The following is a 14,066-nucleotide window of genomic DNA, read 5'->3' as shown; positions in this document are numbered from 1 at the left end:
TGTTTTCCTTCAGCAAGTATTTATCTAGTGCCTACTACGTGCTGTGCACTATGCTAGGTGCTAGACTAGCACAAACAGGACTGATAATGTCCCTGCCCTGTATGCCTTCTACCAAAGTGGCAGGTAAGGGCCTTATATATTTTCATTCTATTTCATTCTATTCTATTCTAATAGACTTAGACTTACATAATAAAATAATAACAAATATTATTTCAGTAGCAATTTTTAATTAACAAAGTATTTTCACAACCAGTATCTTATTTGATGCTCAGAAAAAGCTCCATGGGAGGGTGTAGAGAAAAGGGAATCCTCCTACACTGTTGGTGGGAATGTAAATTGGTACAGCCGCTATGGAGAACAGTATGGAGGTTCCTGAAAAAACTAAAAATAGAACTACTATATGACCCAGCAATCCCACTACTGGGCATATATCCAGACAAAACTATAATTCAAAAAGATACATGCACCCCTATGTTCATAGCAGCACTATTCATGATAGTCAAGACATGGAAACAACCTAAATGTCCATCCACAGATGAATGGATAAAGATGTGGTACGCATATGCAAGGAATGCTACTCAGCCATAAAAAAGAATGAAATAGTGCCATTTGCAGCAATATGGATGGAACTAGAGATTATCATACTAAGCGAAGTAAGCCAGAAAGAGAAAGACAAATACCATATGGTATCAATTATATGTGAAATCTAAAATATAACACAAATGAACTCATCTATGAAACAGAAACAGATTCGCAGACATAGAGAACAGACTTGTGGTCGCCATGGGGGAGGGACAGAGTGGGAGTTTGGGGTTAACGGAGGCAAACTATTACATATAGAATGGATAACAATAAGGTTCTACTGCATAGCACAGGGAACTATATTCTGTCATGAGCCATAATGGAAAAGAATATTTTTAAAAAAGAATGTATATGTATGTATAACTGAATCAATTTGCTGTACAGCAGAAATTAACACAACATTGTAAATCAACTATACTTCAAATTTTAAAAAAAAGCTCTGTGGGGTAGGAAAAGGGGACTAGTTTTACTGATGTTATTTTACAGATGACACCGTCAAGACACTGAATGTAATGACATTAGCGGACATTATTCCTAAGGGACTGAGACTCACATGGGGTGGGGGACCTGGGACAGAGAGAGCACGAGCTAGCATCCAGTGGAGAAAAGACAGTCCATACACTACCCACCATCACTGTTTGGAAATCTCTTAGGCTGGTTTATTTGTTCATTTTTGACTTTTACAGGACACATGCTGCTGCAACAGTTTTATTTATCACCATGCCTGAACCTCTTGCCTTGGGAGGTCTGTTGATCAAGGCTACCGTGGTCATCTTAAACAGATATCCTTCTCACTGGCATTTGGTGGGAACACCTCTCTCACCAGGTAACTTACCAGCCTTGCAAGCAAAGGACACGATCTTTGCCCAGACAAATTTACCAACATCACCTGCAGTAGTGTTTACACCCCTCGAAGACAGACACTGTGGCTTCCTTTTATGAACTTCTATGAAAAGCTTCTAAGAGCATTAAACAAGTGCATTATTGAAGAGGTCTCTTTAAGATCAAATCACGATAAGTACACAGAAGAATATATTTTCATTTGGAAAGGACACCAAAGTCCTGAACACTAGATACCCAAAACAGAAGGAGGAAATCCCATGAAACAAAATCCTCGGACTGATTGTATTTATGTCTGTATCTTTATATTAGGCAACTGGCCCAGCCCTGGACTGTCCAGCCGAGGGCTACCATTCAAGAGGACGTGTAGGCACTCTGCTCCCCAATAACTCAGAGTGGGAGATTTCTACTAGGTTATCTAGTCTGATCAGCCCCTTATACAAGACTTTTTTTCTCTTCGGTTAAAGGAGCGATATTTGTATCCCTTTGTGGTTTTTAAATTCTGAAGAAATCCAAAGAAATAACAGAAAAACAAACAAAAAAAAAAACACCAAAGCAAGGGAGTGTCAACTTGGTCAAGATAAGCATGTGCCAAAGCAGGCGCTGTCGCTTCCATTTCCTCTCTAGATCTGGCGGTGAACAAAAGCAGCCGTCAGATGGAGCCCAGGTTAATCTTGAATGTTTCTTGCTTAATTTGACTATTTAAACTTTTTAATTTGTTTTTTTTTTTTCTTTTCTACATCTTAAAAGAAGAGTAGAGTATTTTTAGATTAAAGAAATACCGTATTTTGTGAGCAGGTGGAGAGCTAGAAAATTCCAGTCACCAGGTGTCACACTATCAAACAGCACACCAGGTGTAAAAAGTGGAAAAATAGGGCTTCCCTGGTGGCGCAGTGGTTGAAAGTCCGCCTGCCGATGCAGGGGACACGGGTTCGTGCCCTGGTCCGGGAAGATCCCACATGCCGCAGAGCGGCTGGGCCCGTGAGGCATGGCCGCTGAGCCTGCGCATCCGGAGCCTGTGCTCCGCAACGGGAGAGGCCACAACAGTGAGAGGTCCGCGTACCGCAAAAAAAAAAAAAAAAGAGAGAGGTGCTAATGAGGGACACTTTCAAATTCAAATCTAGGAGGAAGCCGACAGAGAGCAGAGGAGAAGCCAGGAGTACCTGTTTTCAGCATCACCAGCTTTTTCTCTCGTTATTCTACAGCTGCCGCGTTCATCCATCCTTCACTATGCAAAGCCTGACTATGCATAGCCTCCTGCATAGTCTCAGATAAGACATCATCCATTCCAGGAAGGAAGGACATCTGGTTCTAGTCAATTCACCAACACTGTGCCAGCTAGGGAGGAGTCAGTAGCAATGAAGATAGATATTGCCTCAAATTGCTGAGCATCTCGCGGAAACAGAGAGGCCACGCATTCAATAAACAACAAATTGATGGACCACCCAGCATGGACCAGGCACTATTCTAGCAACCCACATTCACATGGGTAGCTATCAAGGCCCAGTCCTGAGGAACAAAAGACAGTTGTAATATGTGTACCTGTATGAATTTATGCGACCATAGGCACGCAAGCGGTATTGCGGTTATTTATGAAAAGAATTAGAATTATTTCTAAAAATAACAATAAATAATGTTTCTATAGTCATTTACAGCTTACAAAGCACTTTCACATCAGGATCTTATTCAATGCTCAAAAGAGCCCCATGGGGGCTTCCCTGGTGGCGCAGTGGTTGAGAGTCCGCCTGCCGATGCAGGGGACGCGGGTTCGTGCCCCAGTCCGGGAGGATCCCACAAGCCGCGGAGCGGCTGGGCCCGTGAGCCATGGCGGCTGAGCATGCGCGTCCGGAGCCTGTGTTCCGCAACGGGAGAGGCCACAACAGTGAGAGGCCCGCGTACCGCAAAAAAAAAAAAGCCCCAGGGGATAGGAAGGACAGCTAGTTTTAATGACGTTCTTTTTACAGATGACAAAAGCCCAAGGAGTAAGCGAGTGGGGTATACTTAGAAACACGTGAACTGAACTAGAAACACTAAGTTCAGGAAGGGGTTGTTACCTTTAGAGATCCAGGAAGGTAAGCAGTAGGGTGGGAAAAGGGAACTGAGGTGACTTTAAGTTTATCTGCAACATTCTATTTATGTTATTTAAATAAAATACAAGGCAGAAGGGGCAAAAGGTGAACTTTAATTAATTCTTTCTGATGAATAAACAGTTCTTCCTCTATTAGACTCTGCTTTTCTGCATTTTGAAATATCTTTTCAAAAAAACAAAGGAGAAATATGCAACAAAAAAGGAACTGATAGCCTTTAAGAATATTTATACTCCCCTCTGTTTTCATGACATATTACAAAAATCAAATGTGATCATCGAAGTGGAACTCCAGCCTAATAGTAGCAACAAGCATGTATAAACTATCCATTCCTTTTATCTTCTTTTTCGTTCTTTTCCTTCGATTTTTTTCTTTCTTCTCTTTTCCCCTATACTCAGCAATGAATTATTCTAAATTATTCTGTTATTTTATATAACTGTTAGAGCAAGTTGTTTAAATGTCTTCATCCTTTCATAGATTAGAGTGTCCTGACGGCAGGGCCTTTGTCTCAGTCACCCCTGCCTATTTCAGGGACTGGCATCACATCTAACAGGTACATAATAACTGTTTGCTACAGAACACACACACACACAAACACACAGGGGACTTAATTCTAAATGGTAGTAGCAGTACCTATTTCATTTATTTTTTAGTGTCCTGCTCTTTCATTAGGATTCAGTAATTTAAAAAAAGAAGTAATTTTAAAAAGAAACACCACCACTCACGATCAAGTCACAATGTCTTTTAAGTGTGGCTGTCTGAATTACAAGTCCTCCTGAACTTGTAAGCAAGATTTGGTTGCATTATACTTGGAGAAAAATGAGGACTTGGTATTGATTTTTTTCCGCCTTGATCCAAAGAGAGTGCAGGTGTTTAAGCACTTATGAAATGGATTGACTCCCCTCTAGCAGCCAATTGATAATAAGTTTAAGCTTCAGAGTGAGGTTGTAAAAGGTTTGATTATAGTAACAATACTAATAGTCATGGGTTCATAAATCTTAAGAGAAAGGATGCATATGTCACATATAACGCATGAAAAAGTTGTTCTTTTATCATGGATAACTCACCATTGTGCGGAGACCTAGTTGATCAGCTATTCCATTATTTGAATAAGTATCTGATGTCTTGTTTTCTTTCAAGAAGGCAGGTGCAGGATGAAGCAGGAAGCCTGCCAAGAAAGATGATAAATTACCACTGGTGCTGGCGACCAGAGCTCTACGATTGCAGGGCTGCCAGGAATTAAGAGGGAGAGTAACCAGAAACGCGGAGGGAAATGACTTCTGACTACAACTTCAGAGGTGTTTACTTTTTGTCCTCATTATCTTGGTGGTATTTTAAGGGTCTCTGTTAGTTTTGTAACCTGCAACATGAAGTGCTGTTTTAAAACAACCGTACACAACCTCAAAATATTATATTACACTTGCTGAGGTCAAATACTAAATCGTAGTTGAGGGAGAACTGATCAGTGGAAGCAAATAAATGGCCTAAGTAGACAAATGACACGGTAACGCAAAGGTGCAGTGTGGCTGCAGCTTTCTTTGGGAGGGACCTGCACTTTGTAGCATAACTTTGGGCTGAACTCCCAGGAAGCATTCTTCCCCAAGCCAAACTGAACAGAGGTGTGCTCGGATTGTGTTTCACCCTCCAAAACTCTGAAGAATTAAAAACTAACAATAGTAATGATCATAATCACGGTTTTTGGAATAAGTCTGTTCTGTGAACATCTCCTGCCTACAGGTTATCTTTTCTGCTATCCAAGTTTATAATTCAGTGTTTAATATTCACGCAATGACAACTGGAATCACCATTGGCCATGGCTGTTCTTAATTTATGAAATTCAACCAGGATTTATTGAGCAACTAAAAAGTCCCTGGCACTCAGCTGGGTGTTACGGATATACAGATGGAAGACCCAGCCCCTCTGAAGTCATGGTCTAGTTGGGGAGAAACAAATCCAGGGCAGTGTGGTCAGCAATATGGTAATGATACAGGGAGTGTAATGGAGGGCCCCTGGAGAGCCAGGCAGGCTCAGGAAAGGGCTTCCAGGAGTGGTGACATCTGAACTGGGAGAGTCGGAGGTGGGTAGTTACTCGAGGCACTGGGGAAAGAATGAGCTAGAGATGTAGAGGTGAGCAACATAGCCCTTTTCAACACTCCAGCTTTCTGAATGAAAGTGTGGATGGCAAGATGTGAAACTAGAGGTTCTCAGGAGAGGCTCTCCACAAAGGATTCTGGATTTCAGATTAAGGAGTTTGGAATTTATTCTGAAATTAATGAGATATCCCTAAAGGACTCTGACCAGGGGAGCCGTGTGATCCATTAGCATTTGGCAACAAATGTTTACAATACAATGTGGTGGGCACTCTGACAGAAACATGATCTAAGTACTATGTGAACACAGAAAAGCAGCTCTTCACTGTGGGTATGGATTGGGGTAAGTCCAAGATGGGTTTTAGAGGATCAGTGTAGGGCGCGGTCAGCTAACTGCTACGCGGCAGGAAGCTGAAATAAGCTGAGTCATCCTTCCTGTGGCCACTGCGCTTGCGCTAAGTATACTAATGAGGTTTTAAAGTAGCGACCTATCCGATGCTGGCTCACAAATCGCACCATCGGCGAAAGCCAATCACAGAGCGACACATGTTCTTAATCCCTATATAAGCAGACTGCTATAGGATTGCGGGGTCTTCCTTCCATCTTTCTTCAACCAAGCTGTGCTCCAATAAAGTGTGATACGAGAAGAATCTTGCGTGTGGCGGCTCGTTATTCTGCTGGTCGGAAGCGGCCCGCCGCAAGTGGTGCCGAAACCCGGGAACTTCGCGCCCTGCATGGAGGACCGATTCAGAACTCGACACACGGAGTGAACCGTCGGATCAAGATCCGATCTGGGTGCCATCAAGACTGACGAGAATTGTTGAAGAAAACTTCAGAGAAGATGCTGAGCTGGATGTTCCTGATGATTCTTAATCGAAGTCTTTGTATTAGTTGGAATTCCACAAAGGATTATTCAAATTGTGCAACTGAGTGCTGCCGGGCTGGAGCCCGTTGCCTTTGGAGATTTTGCCTCTTGGCTCTCTTCTGCCTTTTCCTTCTTTGGGGAGTGGGTGGGGGTAGGAATCTTTGGAGTCTGCTGTGTATTTGGGATTATGCTGTGTCTCTGGTTGGTCTGTCGTGTGCGCATCAGGGCACATCGAGATAGGGTCCTGCTCACTCAGGCACTTCTGGCTATTAATGAAGGAGATTCTCCCGCAGCCTGGCTCTCCGCCCTGAATAATTCGAAATGATTGCCCTTGCACAGAGAGGCCTTGTTGCCATTGCACCTCTATAGGGAGTCATTCATTCATTGTCCTGATTGCCCTTGCACAGAGAGGCCTTGTTGCCATTGCACCTCTATAGGGAGTCATTCATTGTCCTGATTGCCCTTGCACAGAGAGGCCTTGTTGCCATTGCACCTCTATAGGGAATCATCCATTGTACTGATTGCCCTTGCACAGAGAGGCCTTGTCGCCATTGCACCTCTATAGGGAATCAGCCATTATTCTGAGGCAGCCCTTGCACCCTGCGGCCCTTGTTGGCATTACACGCAGGAGGGTGCCTCAGACATGCCAACAGAAAACTGCCCTCCTACGGGCTACATTCTGCTTGGTGATTCTAGTAAATAAAAAAGGGGGAGATGTAGGGCGCGGTCAGCTAACTGCTACGCGGCAGGAAGCTGAAATAAGCTGAGTCATCCTTCCTGTGGCCACTGCGCTTGCGCTAAGTATACTAATGAGGTTTTAAAGTAGCGACCTATCCGATGCTGGCTCACAAATCGCACCATCGGCGAAAGCCAATCACAGAGCGACACATGTTCTTAATCCCTATATAAGCAGACTGCTATAGGATTGCGGGGTCTTCCTTCCATCTTTCTTCAACCAAGCTGTGCTCCAATAAAGTGTGATACGAGAAGAATCTTGCGTGTGGCGGCTCGTTATTCTGCTGGTCGGAAGCGGCCCGCCGCAGATCAGTAGGAGTTCACCATACACAAAGGGAATAGATAGCATCTCTACTAGATGACAGTGGTGGGGGAGAGATTGAGAGAAAGAGAAGGAAAGAAAGAGAAAAAGAAAGAGAAAAGGAGAGAAAGAACAAGAAAAATAAAAGAGAGAGAAAAAGAAAAAAATTTCAACAGAGTTTTGAAAAATTAAAGAGGACCTCAGATTAGATTTTGATTATCGGTTTTCCGTTAATAATCATTTAGCAATATCTAGATCTTACGAATGAAAAGAAATCCAAAACATGTCAGATGATAAATAAAAGGAGTTGTAACCATTTCTCACTTTATCAAAACTAAACTTGTTGCCATTCTTCAGTTATGGCAATATCTGAGTGAGATAATTTTGACAGTTTCTCAAAGCAAGGTAGCAAAGAATTATGAAACAGAAGACAAAAACAAAGACCCAGAAATATGATTTGTATTATCTGCTTGGCCAGGGACAAAGCAGTAATTCCGGAAATATTTATCTGTTTGTTTGTTTTCTCTCTCAGCTCTAAACAGCAGGACGGCACCTTATTATGTGTCACAGAAGAGCTGTGTAACTTTATGCAAGCCACAGTGGCCTGCCCTGAAAGGCTGGGTGCTGGGTGGGCTCCTCTCCATTTGGGGTTCAGCACCTACACCTGTCATTTGCACTCTAAATTGATAATCAGTTGTTGATTAACGACAACAACCAGACAAATAAGCCACATTGAAATAGTCGTTCTTGGGAAGATACAATGTTTAGATGCAATTTCCCACAGAGGTGAGACCAGATCCACTCTTTACATTTCCCTTGTGTCCGCCCTAGACTGTGGCTTTGAATCAGAGTGAGAACAGAAAAGTGCAACAGAGAGGAAAGAGACCCATCTGCTGGGCAGCTAGGTCTGCCCCTTACCACTTGGGTGACTCCAGAAAGACACTGTCTCTGAGCCTCGGTTTACTCATCTGTAAGATGGAGACAGTAATGCCTATTTCACTGGATTTCTATGAGAGAAAAGGAGATAGAGTAAGGAAAGCACTTAGAACTGTGCCTAGTCCTTAGAAAGGGTTAAGTAAACTGAAGCTCTAGTAGAATGACCACGAGGCTGGACTGCTCTGACCACGATGAAGAGAAAGGACGCTGGAGGATGCGGGCGTTCATGGCCTACGGACCCCCACTCAAATTCTGTGCCTGACACTTACCACCAGGACGTGCATGGCAATGGTCTGATTGGTTTCCACCGTGCCAATACCTTTTGATACCTTTTTCAAAATAATTCTTTCCATAATAAACACAGCACTGAATGCTGGCCACACGGTGCATTGCCTGCCACCCTCATGTGGAGGGCTTGTCTTAACAACACAATTTCAGCTCCACCAGCAAGTCTGTGTTGTTCCGGGCTCGTCACTTAACTGTCCTGGCACATTCTCCCACCTATGAAGTGAAAGGTGTGGACTCTCTAATTTCATGATTGTACCTCTGTTGAACTTATTAATATTCAGGAGGCAGTGTCTAGAGATCTAAGAGGTGAGAACAGGAGGTGGTATGGGCATAGGACGACTCATTTGAGCGTGGCTTTAGACAGTGCCGTGGAACAAGCACAGGTAAGAAGAGGAACACACTCTTCTGGGACAAAACATTGACCGTGACTGTGTTATATCTAGTTTCCGGGCCTCATGACTGTGTTGACCTTAAAAGAGACACAGCCAGTCTGCTCAGTTTAACCATGTTTAAACCAAGGAAGGGGATGCCAAGAACACTGAGTGCTCGCTATGTGCCGAGTGCTGTGCTGAATCACTTCATCCCCACAGCAGCCCACTGGACAGACAGGCCCAGGAGCCATCTCTCACATTCCTAAAGACCACGCAGCTCGTCAGCAACGATCCCAGGCGTCTGCCTCTGAGGCCTGTGCAGCCAGCCATTAGGTTGAACTGCCCCTCGTGAGAAACTGTTCTGAAAACTGGATCTCATTTAATGCATTTTCAATAAAAAGCACCCTTATATTCTAATGCACGGCCTCTGACACCTGACACGGAGACTGCATGCAGTGGGGTTCATTTTCCTACAGCAAATCGACTCATAGGAAATCATGTAAGGTCAAGACGAGATAGAACTGCAGACCTTGAATCACTGAAAGTCTCTTTCTCTAAAGAGAGTTTAGAGACCCGTGAGTCTGAACTCCTCCTTATATCCAGGAGAAAAGTAAAGCCCAGGGAGGTAAGTAACTTAGTTCCCCGGACACAGCTAATGAGAGGCCACAGTGAGAAGGACGGTGCAGGCCTCCTGACCAGCTTAGCGTGTGACCTGCCTTCTCCGTCTCCTGACTGTCACCCAAGCGTGCCTTCTCTTTAAGTACTTTTCCAGGCTCTCTGCTTCCAATAAATCACAAGTGCATTATATGCACACGTAAAGTCTCGTTTGCTCATTTGTTCCAGTGTATTTTTATGCTACCTGCGTGTTCCCGGCAGACACGAAACAGAGGAATATTTTTAACACAGGTTGTTTTGTTCCACCTCCAACACCTGATGATGTTTAGCTGTTAGGACATTAGTCATTCCTTCTGTGCTGGTGTGACTCAGTCTCTGACCATCTGGGAGCTGGAATTCATGTTTCCAGCTTAGATCCACCAGCGACCCATTGGGTGACCACTGGGAAGCCTTGCCCAGGTTCAGTTTGATAAGAGAAAGAGTATGACTCTCCTCTTCCACTTAGGGCCACTAAGAAAAAAAGGTAATAACAGAAGAATAAGAATGTGTTTTGTGTACATAATATACTAACTAAAACTATAAATATTTAATGGACATCAATGATTGCTTTTAATAGTTTAAAAATAAACACAGCATTACATATTGGGCGTACTCTACTGTAATGGAGAGTGTGCCACTCTGCTAGAGGACACATCCTAACTGTAATTTTAACTCCATCACCAACCCGGCAATCTTGAGCACATCATTTAACTCTCCTGGCATATTTTCTCCTCTATGAAATGAAAAGTCTAGATTCCTTAATACCTAATATCATGACTAAAAATCTGTCTAGTTTATTAATATACAGGATGCTGTGTCTAAAGGTCTAAGACTAAGAATAAGGAGGTGGTATGGGAATAGGATAATTAAATTACTTTAAGGAACCAGAAATTAGGGAAAAGAAGAAGAAAGAAAATGAGGAGGGGAGGGGGAAGGGGAAGGGGAAGGGGAAGAGAAGCGCTTGTGTCTTATATGATAATTTCATGGGTCTGAAGCAGCATTAATATATCTGCAGTTTCAGACTAACACACTTGCAGAATTCCTCCGGATACTGGCTCTTTGAACTAGGAAAGTTAAAGTCTGGAAAGAAGAAAGAAATGATATTTTTTACACCCTCATGGTGTGTATTCAATATGCTGTCCAGGGTCAAGAAAAATCCTCCCAGACTCAGGATAAGATATTCCTCACAGCTTACTCAGGGCCAGAAAACACTCTACATGCTTTATCATGTATTCAATTATTTAATGCTCACAAGGACCCTAGGAGGTAGGTACTGTTAGTAGTCCTATTTTATAGGAACATAATTTGAGACACAGGGATATTAAGTAATGTACCCACGGCCACACAGCTGTCAAACAGCAGAGCAGGATTCTAGCTTAGAGTAGTTGCAATGTCTGTGCGGTTAAGCACATCCTCGACTGTCTCCAATGAGACGCTCTTGTGTCCTTTACATATGAGATAGTTAATCTCGGATTCATTTAGACTGAGTCTTATCTTTAAACTGAGGACAAAAAGATCCTACCTCCCTGGGTTGTAGTGAGTATTCAATTTGTTTAATACCTGGTATATACGAAGGGCTCAATACTTTTTCTCTTTCCCCTAAGATGCTCAAGTTAGGGCTCTCCATTTCTCCGCTTACAGAGCTATCCTTCTTCTTGGGTGCCATTTGCTACCCTTTCTCATTGTAGCTGATTTGGAACCTGGTTTTTCATATATTCGTTCTTCTGGGCATAGAAAAAGATGTTTGTTTTCCTGGTGTGTGTGTGTGTGTGTGTGTGTGTGTGTGTGTGTGCACGAGCTTGTTTCAAACCATATTTTCATTTGGACGGAGTAAATGAATCCTTCTCAAGGTTTAGCATTTGCGGTCTGAAAAAACAGAATTAGAGCCTTTTCAAATCTGATAAACGGAAGTTTCCAGCTGCTATTCTTTCGATCTAGCCAAACACTTTATGCTCAGTTTGAAACTGGTCTCCTTTAGTTTCCAAGCTCCTAATTGATACACCAAGATTGAACTCTCTTTCCTCCTGATATCTTAACTGTTCGGTTCTAAATTAACTGCTCCGTTCCATTTAGCATATTTTAGAGTTTTCTTTCATGTGAAAAGAGATGGTCTCTGGAGAAAAAATAATCACTTTTTTCCCATCTATAGTTTATTTTTTTTAATTTAAAGTAAATGCCTTACCTAAGTTCACTTGGATTTCAATCCTTAAATTCCAACTCTATATTTTTATCAGCATCTTCTACATTTCCATTTTCCAGTGGCTGATAATCCAAACAGAAGCAACTTGTTTCTATGGTTATTTCATCCAGAAGCTTCAGGAATAATTATTGTATTGGAAAGTTTGACAAAAAAGAAAGAAAACAAGTTAAGAGAATTAGAAAAGAAGACATATCTTTTAAACTATACAAGAATATCATGAATAACCATATACCAATAATTTTGAAACCTATATTAAACACATAAGTTTTTTGGAAAATAATGTAAAGAGCCAATACTGATGCAGGAAGAAAAAGAAAACTAATGCACCAACATGTTAAAGATATTGAAATTATATGCCTAAGATCCTTTCCCTCCGCTACAAAACAGCCCTAAGCTCAGATAGTTTTATGCCAAACTTCAAGAGAATCAATAATCCTGATCTTAAATAAACTGTTCCAAAGCACAAAACAATATGGAAAGGAGTCCAATTCGTTTCGTGAGGCTATGAGTTTATACCAAAAATGAGGTAAAGACATATAAGAAGAAAAAAATTAATTTTATTTAATAAAATAGATGCAAAAATCCCAAATAATAAAAATGTTAAAAAATAAAAAATGTATCATGGGCTTCCCTGGTGGCACAGTGGTTGGGAGTCCGCCTGCCGACAGAGGGGACACGGGTTCGTGCCCCAGTCCGGGAAGATCCCACATGCCGGGGAGCGGCTGGGCCCGTGAGCCATGGCCGCTGAGCCTGCGCGTCCGGAGCCTGTGCTCCGCAACGGGAGAGGCCACAACAGTGAGAGGCCCGCATACCGCAAAAAAAAAAAAAAAAAAAGTATCATGATCAAGTAGTTTTTTTTCCAAAAGTGAAGATAAATAGACATTTAAAAAATCCATTCCATTCATGTTAATGGACTAAAGGAGAAAAATTACATGTTCGCCTCAGTATATATTGGAAAAAAATTTAATGAATTTCAATACCAAGCCAATATTTTTAAAAAGTTATAACTACAAATAGGAGAGAACTTCTATAACATGGTAACAAGCTACCTACCAAAAACCTATAGCAAGCATTATATTTAATGAAAAAAATTTCAGTCATTTTCTTAAATGTTGGAAAAAGACAAGGGTGACTACTCTCATTATCATTCTCCCTAGTGTCTGTGGAAGCTTATAATACCTTTCCTAATTATCCCCTGTCCTCTGTACTAAGTCCATCTCTAGACAGCTCTCCCCTGGGACCCTCCCCTTAGCAGAGTAGACTTCCCAGGTCATGGCTATCAAGTTTGGCCATGTCACATCCAACAGAAGCTCTGAGAGTTACCATGTGATTCTGCAATTGCTCTTTTCCTTCTGCCATCAGAAGGCCATTTCTCAGACAGGGGCTGCTTCTTCCACTGGATCGCAGAAGAAAGGAGATAGGACTGCAGCCAACCATAGCCAACTGTCACCAATGGGTAGGTGCGATTAAGAAGTTAAGACTTGATCTTGGAAACCTCTGAGATTTGAGAGTGTTTCTTATCATATCATAACCTAATGAGAGCTGACCAATACAGTCCTGAAGGTCTTATCCAACATGAACATTTTTTAAAAATCAGATATAAGGGCTGCAAGAGAAAAGGCAAAAAATTCATAATTAGATGATATGATTTATGATAAAAACCCAATACATTCAAAAAAACTACTAGAACTCATAAATTTCAAGCAGGTTGTTGCATATAAAATCAATTAAAACATCAGTAACTTACACCAGTAAAAACATAAAAATGACAATCATTCCAAAACAGTGGACCATAAATTCCCATCTCTTATGTGTGGGCTGCCCATAGTGACTTCTTTCCAAAGGGTACAGTACAAAAAGGGGGATGAAAAGAACAACTTCACAGTGGAGACCCCTGACAAACACTACCTCAGCTGAGTGATCAAGGTCAACCTCCACATTGATAAGTCATGGCGACAGCATTTATTCTTGACATGACGTGATGAGAATGGGACTTTACCTCTGTGATCTTCCTCCTCAAAACCCAAAACCCCAGTCTAATCATGAGCAAAAACATCACACAAACCCTAATGGGGGGACATTCTACAAAAAGCCTGACCAATATTCCTCAAGTTGGT

At 42.1% G+C, this 14,066-nt stretch overlaps 1 protein-coding gene across 6 annotated transcripts in view; it reads right to left on the bottom strand.

The window, feature by feature from the left end:
- LOC307194945 (uncharacterized protein C12orf42) overlaps positions 1-14,066 on the bottom strand; it is a 307,116-nt gene that overhangs the window by 45,638 nt on the left and 247,412 nt on the right. For all 6 annotated transcript variants that reach the window (XR_013830674.1, XR_013830675.1, XM_079938427.1 and 3 more), the window contains 3 exons: positions 13,273-13,555; positions 11,932-12,062; positions 4,577-4,677 (listed from right to left, as the gene is read on the bottom strand). The gene's annotated coding sequence lies outside the window, so the exon portion shown is untranslated. The remainder of the gene's footprint in view (positions 1-4,576; positions 4,678-11,931; positions 12,063-13,272; positions 13,556-14,066) is intronic.

The sequence above is a fragment of the Stenella coeruleoalba genome (assembly GCF_951394435.1).
Source record: "Stenella coeruleoalba genome assembly, chromosome: 11".
NCBI lineage: Eukaryota > Metazoa > Chordata > Mammalia > Artiodactyla > Delphinidae > Stenella > Stenella coeruleoalba.
The sequence above is the reverse complement of the archived record's forward strand: the minus strand, read 5'-3'. Positions and strand labels throughout refer to the sequence as shown.